Below are 7,077 nucleotides of genomic sequence, written 5' to 3' on the forward strand. Positions count from 1 at the left end.
TGAGTTCCCAGGGACTTCTCTACACCACTGGGGAGGGGGCTGTGGGGGGGCAGGAGGGGATGACCCCAAGGCAGGGGGTACCCAGCCAGCACCCCTCATGCAGCTGGTGGAGCAGCTGAGGCTCGGGGCCAGGGGCTGCTCGCCATGTAGGGCTTTTTGGTCCAGGACTCACACCCCTCTCCCTCGGTTCTCATCAGTGAAGGGTCTGGCTGAGGGTCCCCCTGGTCACTCAGCTTCCCCAGGAGCTGCCCCTCACCATCCCCTCAGCCCTGGAGTAAACAAGTGGGTGAAACTCAACACCCCGGGGCTGCGAGTGGCTAAGAATAACATCCTGCTGGCTGCTGTGCCCGGCCATCCACTCCTTCAGCACCCCCTGCCAGCTGCCCCTGCCCCGCCAGGCCAGCCGGCTCCTCTTCCAGCATCAGCCTCTCCAGGGAGGACAGGGAGCCTGGGCATCCTGCGGGCAGCCCAGGGAGCCAGGCAACTGCTGAAGGGCAGGGCATGTGACAAGGGTGGGAGATGTTGGGCACCGCACCAGAGGTGAGGGGCTGGTCCTGAGGCAGGGGACAGGAACAGGAGGGTTTTGGGGTAACCTGTCCCCAGCATGAGCTGCAGTTGCTACCCAAAGTCAGGGAAGCAATGATCAAAGAACTTTTCCATCCCTGATCTCTGCCCAGACTCCCCTCTCGCCGTAAAAGCTCTCTCAGAAGTTTAAAAATAAAATTCTCTTCCGGAGCCAATTCTGTTCCTTCTCATTAAAGAAGCAAAAAAGCAAAGGGATGCGGGACACGGGGTGAGGAGCCCAAGGATATTGTTCCTTATCGCACGCTCCTGCTGCCACTTTTCCTGCCTTTGTTAAATGTCCAGGTGACAGGAGCAAGGCTCCCAGCATCCCACACGATATTCCTGCTGGGCTCCCAGGTGAGAAACACCAGCTCCAAAGGCCAGTTGTCACTGAGCCTTCTTGCTGGCACAAATCTTCTCTGCTTCCCAAGCCCCTTCCCAGTTTCTGAGCTCTTGCACAAGTTGAAATTCCTGGGTTTTGCACTTTTTTTTCTACCAGGTGATGTTTAAGCAAATCCTTCCTCTAATGGCAGACTTAAAATATGGAGAGAGAGGAAAGCAGGCACGAAGGCCAGGATCCCCTTTTCCTTCTGGTGCTGGGACCTGCTGGGTGGGTTTCCCCTGGGATTTAAGGATGCAAGCTGGACTGCAGGTGGATTTTCCTTGTTTGGTCACAAGTATTGTCACTGGATTGGTGTAAGAGCTGCAGACACACCAAGACCTCAGTGGAAGGATGCCTGTTCCCAGGAGAGGGTCCTGCTACCAGATCCCATTCTGTGAGCAGCACCCACAGGAGCATGGAGGTCAAACATGCTTCCTCCATCACTGAGCTGGGCTTTCTTAGGCTGGATCCATGTGTGCCAGCTCTTAGCTGGGCCTTCCCTGTCCCAGAAACCATCCCAAGGGATGGAGGAACATGTCCAAGGGATGGAGGAACCCACACAAGTGATGGAGGGACCTGGCTGCCATCCCACTGTCACATGTCATGCCCATGTCCATCCTGGAACCCATGGAATGCCACTCCCAGTTTACCCAGCCTTGTACCAAGCTCTGTCCTAGCTGGAGCCACCTGGAGCTGGACAGTTAATTTCAGCAGCTCCATGCACAGGCGCTCTCTTCCAGCTCTATTATGGTCTCTGCTCCCTCACCACAAAAGGACAAACATTTCCCTCCGCAAACCCAATTATCTGTTGCTATTTATACCGAGTGGGAGCCACGCTGGAAGAGCCTCTGTTACACAATCCAGTTACTCATCCCTCATTTGACCGGCACAACTTGGGGAGACTCCTTCCTCCCAACCTCATCCTCATCCTCATCCTCTCTGCTATCTGCTGCTGACCCACAGGAAGGACACGGGCAGCTGCAATGGCCTCCAGCAATGGTTCCAGCAATGGGCTTAGCTGCTGGAACATGCAGGATGGGAACACGAGGGATGGGAACAAGGAGATGCTCTGGCACTGACTCTGGGGTTGGTTGGTTGGCACTGTGGGGTGTTGGTACCCTACAACCAGGGAGGCAGGGATGCTCCATCCCTATAAGCTTTGCCACATCCCCAGAGCACCAGTGATGCTCCAAATGCAATTCCCAGATATTTGATGTTTGGGAACAGTTAGTCCCCTGAGGATTGTGCTGAAAAAGCGGGTGGAAAATAGAGGGGAACATGAGTGTGTGTGCAGGGTGGGGGCTGGAGGCAATCACCCTGTACGGGGCTTTTGGGTGGAACAGTTTAGGTTGTCCCACTCTTCATCTTGATGGAGTGGATGTATCTGAGAGCAAGCTTGGAAAATGGGAGTCTGTGTTTTATCTGCTGGGAAATTAAGGGCAAAAACCGTAAAATAAGATAAACAAGGAAAAATGTAACAACACGAAAGGGTAAAAAAAAAGGGGGGGAGGGGATAAAGCAGGGGTGGGAAGAAAGGGTTGGTGGGAAAAGCGAAGGGATTTCATGGAGCGATGGGCTCGGGGAGGCCCCACTCGCGGAAGTGGCATCGTGGGGAACGGGACCGGCACCGCAACCCCCGGAGCCGGCGGGAAACGGGAACCGGCGGCACCGGGGCGCCGCCGTGTCGGTCCCGTCCCGGAGGGATTATCCCGGGGAAAAGAAAGCGGGGTCTTACCTGTCGTGCGGTTCTACCGGAGCCCCCTCGGGCACCGGGGCCGCGGCCATGGTGCTGCGGGAGAGGCGGGAGCGGGCGGGGAGCGGCGGGGGCGGCGCTGCCGCGGGGATCCCCGGGACTTGTAGTGCGGGATGGGGAAGGAGCGGGAACGGAGCGTGGGCTTTGGGGGTTTGGGCAGCGATGGGTGCTCCGGGGGTGGGGGGCAGATGGGGCACAGAGGGGGTGCTGCGGTCATGGATAGGAGCTGTGCGGGGAGATGGGTCTATGTGGGCATGGCTGGGTGCTGTAGGACACAAGGGGTGGGGTTGTGGGGTGCGGGTAGGTGTTGGGAGGTATGGAGGGGGGTGTTTTGGGGATGGGTGGGTGCTGTGGGGCTCAGGGTGATGCTGTGGGTACCTGTGGGCGCTGTGGGGTGGCTGCGCAGTAGCATCCCTGCCCAAGACGCTAAGGGATGCAGCACACAGCATCCCCCACCACTCTGCGGCTGGGGGGATTTGGGTGAGCCCGGGCTCTGACAGTATCTCTGGACACTGCGGGGAGCTGGGACGACCCCGTGGGGGTCCCGGGGAGCTGTGTGGGATCTGGTTTTACTCGGCACCGCGCTCCCATCACGCCCGGGTTGCCCCGGGGCTGAGGTTTGTGGGTACCACATGTTTGGGGGTGTGGGGGGAAAGGAAGGCAAGCATCTCTCCCGGGGTCCCCACCCGTCTTCGGGGAGGCGAGAGCCCCGTGGGGAAAGGCTGCGTTCTCAGCCAGTAGCGGGATCAGCCTAAATCTGTCCCTGACTTGTGTTCGGTGCCAAAAAAGCCATTAGGGAGCAGAAGAGGATTTATTCCCACGCTGGGAGAGCCGGCTGGCGGCCCCGGGTCCCGCAGAGCTCCCCAGAGAGGAGAGGTCCTGGGCTGGATGTGGCCCCTGGGGCCAGGAGATGCTGGATGCTGCTGATGGGATGGATGGATTTGGAGCAGCTTTAGGGGGATTTCTGCCATGAGAGTGGGGGACAGCTAGGCTTGGGGCTGTGGGCACCGGGAATCCTCCTGGCACCAGGAGTGCTGGCTGTGCCGAGTGCTGGTGCAGGAAGCAGCACCAGTCCTCACCTTCCCCATCCCGGCTTTGGGGGCACCCCTGGGTTGGCGACCACACGCTCCATCCCCAGTAGATGGGGGAGTCCTCTCAGCCATTGCCATGAAGGAAGGATTAATCCAAACCCTCTGGATCCCATGTCCACCCTCGTACCAAACTGCCCAATAACGCTGAGGAGACGGTGCTAATAAAAAATCAATAACCATTTATTCGATACAGCTGTTTCATACATACAGTACAGGGAGCGCCTCGGCGCTGCTCGGCTGCTCGGAGCTGCTCGGACAGTACTCTCCAACTGAGGATTTGTCAATGATTAACAAAAGAACAGATCATCACAAATCGGGAGTTTATTATAAGATAGTTTACCGTTAAAACAATTTTATTTTTTGCAAATAAACACTTTTTAATATATATATTTATATATTTATATATATGGTTACAAGTGATAAATTGAAAATTTTTTTTCCTTTCTTTTTTTCGCTTTTTTCTGTTTTAATTTTTCCCCCAAAATACACTTATGCACTAATAACTGGCATCAACGAGAAACATTCGGATATGCCATGGGATGGGTGTCACGAGGAGAGAAAGAAAAGAACAAAATGCTCCCAGGGCTTCTGGGGGTGAGAGATGCTCCAGGCCCAGGCAGCTCCATCCAGTGTGGCTGGAGCTGGTGTGGCACAGCCAACCTCACCAGGAGTGGTGTTGGTGCTGAGGATTCCCCAGTTCCCCATGACCCAAGCTTCCCATGAGGTTTTCCCACAGGCTTGCAGTCCATGCCTGCTCCCATGGAGGTTTAGCCCTTTCCTTGGGGACATGGATGATGGGTTTCCCCAACAGTGGAGGTGTGGGACCACAGTGTCACTGTGCCCAGAGTGACAAAATCCCCAGTTCTCATGGGTGACAGGATGGGACAGGACACCTTGTCCTTAATCTGGTCCCACAGCCTCTGCCTGTCCCTCTGGATCAAGGTGGTTTCCCCTCTGGCACTGCCTTGCTGGGAGCACCTGAAGGGGCACAACCTACTGGCCCCCAGCAATGCCACCATGGTGTCACTTGGCTCTGCCCGCTCACCTGTTGTGGCACTGGCAGGTGCTGGTGATCCCAGCATTGTCCTGGAACCTTCCCTGGACAAGCAGGAGAATAAAGGATGACTCATGGAGAAGGTTGGGGGGGAAACATGTTCCTCTCCAAGTGATGACTAGTGGGGAAAACACCTTTTTTGGGGGGGGAAACCCTGAAGATTTCATTTTCTTATAGAAATTCCCACCTGACCATGGTGCTGCCCTCACTGGGGCTGTGAGTGCTCTGAGGGTTACAGGGACAGCCCCAGCACCAGGACTGCTGCTCTCACTGCCTGCCCTGAGACCCCAGATGGTTCCTGGGGTCCCCTCCAGGCTGCTGTCATTCTATGAGGCCACTGCACCTGTCGCTGCTCCTGTCAGACACTCATTATGGTAGCAGAGGCAGGTTTTGATCTGGACCCCATGATGACCCCTGAGCCAGCCCTTTGTTTACCCCACCCTGAGCAGCTCCTGGGGTTCCCTCTCTGTGGAGCACAGTGCTGCCCGTTAATTTAATCAATGAGAAGCCAATTAATTGCATGTTAACAGAACAGAGTCCCAGGCCATGCCCAAGGGGAGACAGCCAGGATTGTGTGGTGACCATCCAAGACAGCAGCCCGGGCTACCCAGATCTCCCTTCCCTAGGCCAGGGCATGAAGCTTTCCTGGACACCTCCCTCCATGGCAGGACATGATTTCTGGATCCAGAAGGTTCCCTCAGCGCCCTCACAGGGATTTCAGTGCCAGGCCCACAGCTCTGCCTGTGCTTCCCTTCCTGTTGCTGCCTGTGAGCTTTTCCAAGCTGTGCTACAGCTCCCAAAGCTCTCTCCCCTCCCCAGGGATGCAGGATCTACCCCAGTGACACCATCCAAACACAGATCTGGTGAAGTGCAAGCAGCGACCAGGCTGAGCTGTAGTGATTAATTAAGCTTTCTCACTAATTCTCTCGAGGCCTGGCACAGCCAGCAATGCTCAGGTAGTTCCCTCAGCTGCAGGCATGTGCCCAGCTCGCTGGGCAATGCATATGGTGAATCCAGGTGCCGTGGACAGAGCAGGAGCCCTGGCTCCCTGAGAAGCTACCTTGGCTTCAGCCATGACTGTCCCTCCTCCCTGGCTGGAATAACCTGCCAGTGGAGGATGTGCCACTGCTCAGAGCAGAGAATGATACTGAGCCTCTGGCAGGTGACAAGGAGCAATGAAGGAAAGTGAGGACTGAGATTTGAATTGATTAAAGCAAAAGCAGAAGCTCCCCCTCTGATGCCTCCTTCCTGACTCTGCACAGGGGAAAAATCAAATTAAGGTTTTCTGTTGTGTTACTGAGAGGAAACGTGCCCCTTTCCCAAGGACCGAGGTAGCCTGGTTTTATCTGGAGACGGCACATCCCGGTCCAGAGATGGCTCCCCCTGGGCTGGAGCAAGGTGTGACAGTATCAGCACAGGAGCAAAGAGCTCCGGGGAAGAGCACCAGCAGGGATGGCATCACAGGGTCCTGCCACCCCGAGGAGGGTGGCCAGGGGCTCAGATGCATCTTTGGAAGCAGAGACTCCTCCTATGGTGGGTCCCGGCCCGAATGGGGAATGTGAGGTGCCTGGGCAGCAACTGGACTCATCCTACAGCAGGACCCATGATTGTCTCTCGATGCTGCCCTCATCCTTGTTACACACCTCCTGTGGCCACAGCTGGGGAACCAAGATTCCATTCCTCCCTCCTGGGTGACTGACACCTTTGGGATGGAGCACAGTGGGACCCTGACTCACCCTTAGATGCCCCCAGGCCGGGGGACAGCTCCTAGGCTGCCATCTTCCCGTGGCCCTGGCACTGGCATCTTGTCTCTGCCATCACAGCACTCCAGGCCCGGCAAACACAACCCAAGCACCGGGGCACAGCTCCCTCACTGCACCCCTTCCATGGCTGCACTGCTGCTCTCCACGGTACCCACAGCATCCCCACAACTTCCCATTAAACCCTCCAGCCTGACCAGTGCCAGAGCACCCCTCGTCCTGCTCACACCTCCCGCACTCCCCCAGCGTGCGTCACAATCCCAGCTCCCTGCTCTGCGCCTCGCACCACGCAGACAAACCCCACAGAGCCGCTCCCTGCCCAACACGCTCCCTCTCGACCCGCAGCTGCAGGGAAAGAAAGCGCTGCCAACCCCCCATCACCGCAGCATCCCCCCGGATCCTCCGCCCCACCGGGTCAAATATCTTTGGAAACATCACCCTGGAGCTGGGAGGCCTCCGGGCAGCTCCCAGCT

Source organism: Cinclus cinclus, chromosome 18, assembly GCF_963662255.1.
Source record: "Cinclus cinclus chromosome 18, bCinCin1.1, whole genome shotgun sequence".
In the NCBI taxonomy this organism is placed as follows: domain Eukaryota; kingdom Metazoa; phylum Chordata; class Aves; order Passeriformes; family Cinclidae; genus Cinclus; species Cinclus cinclus.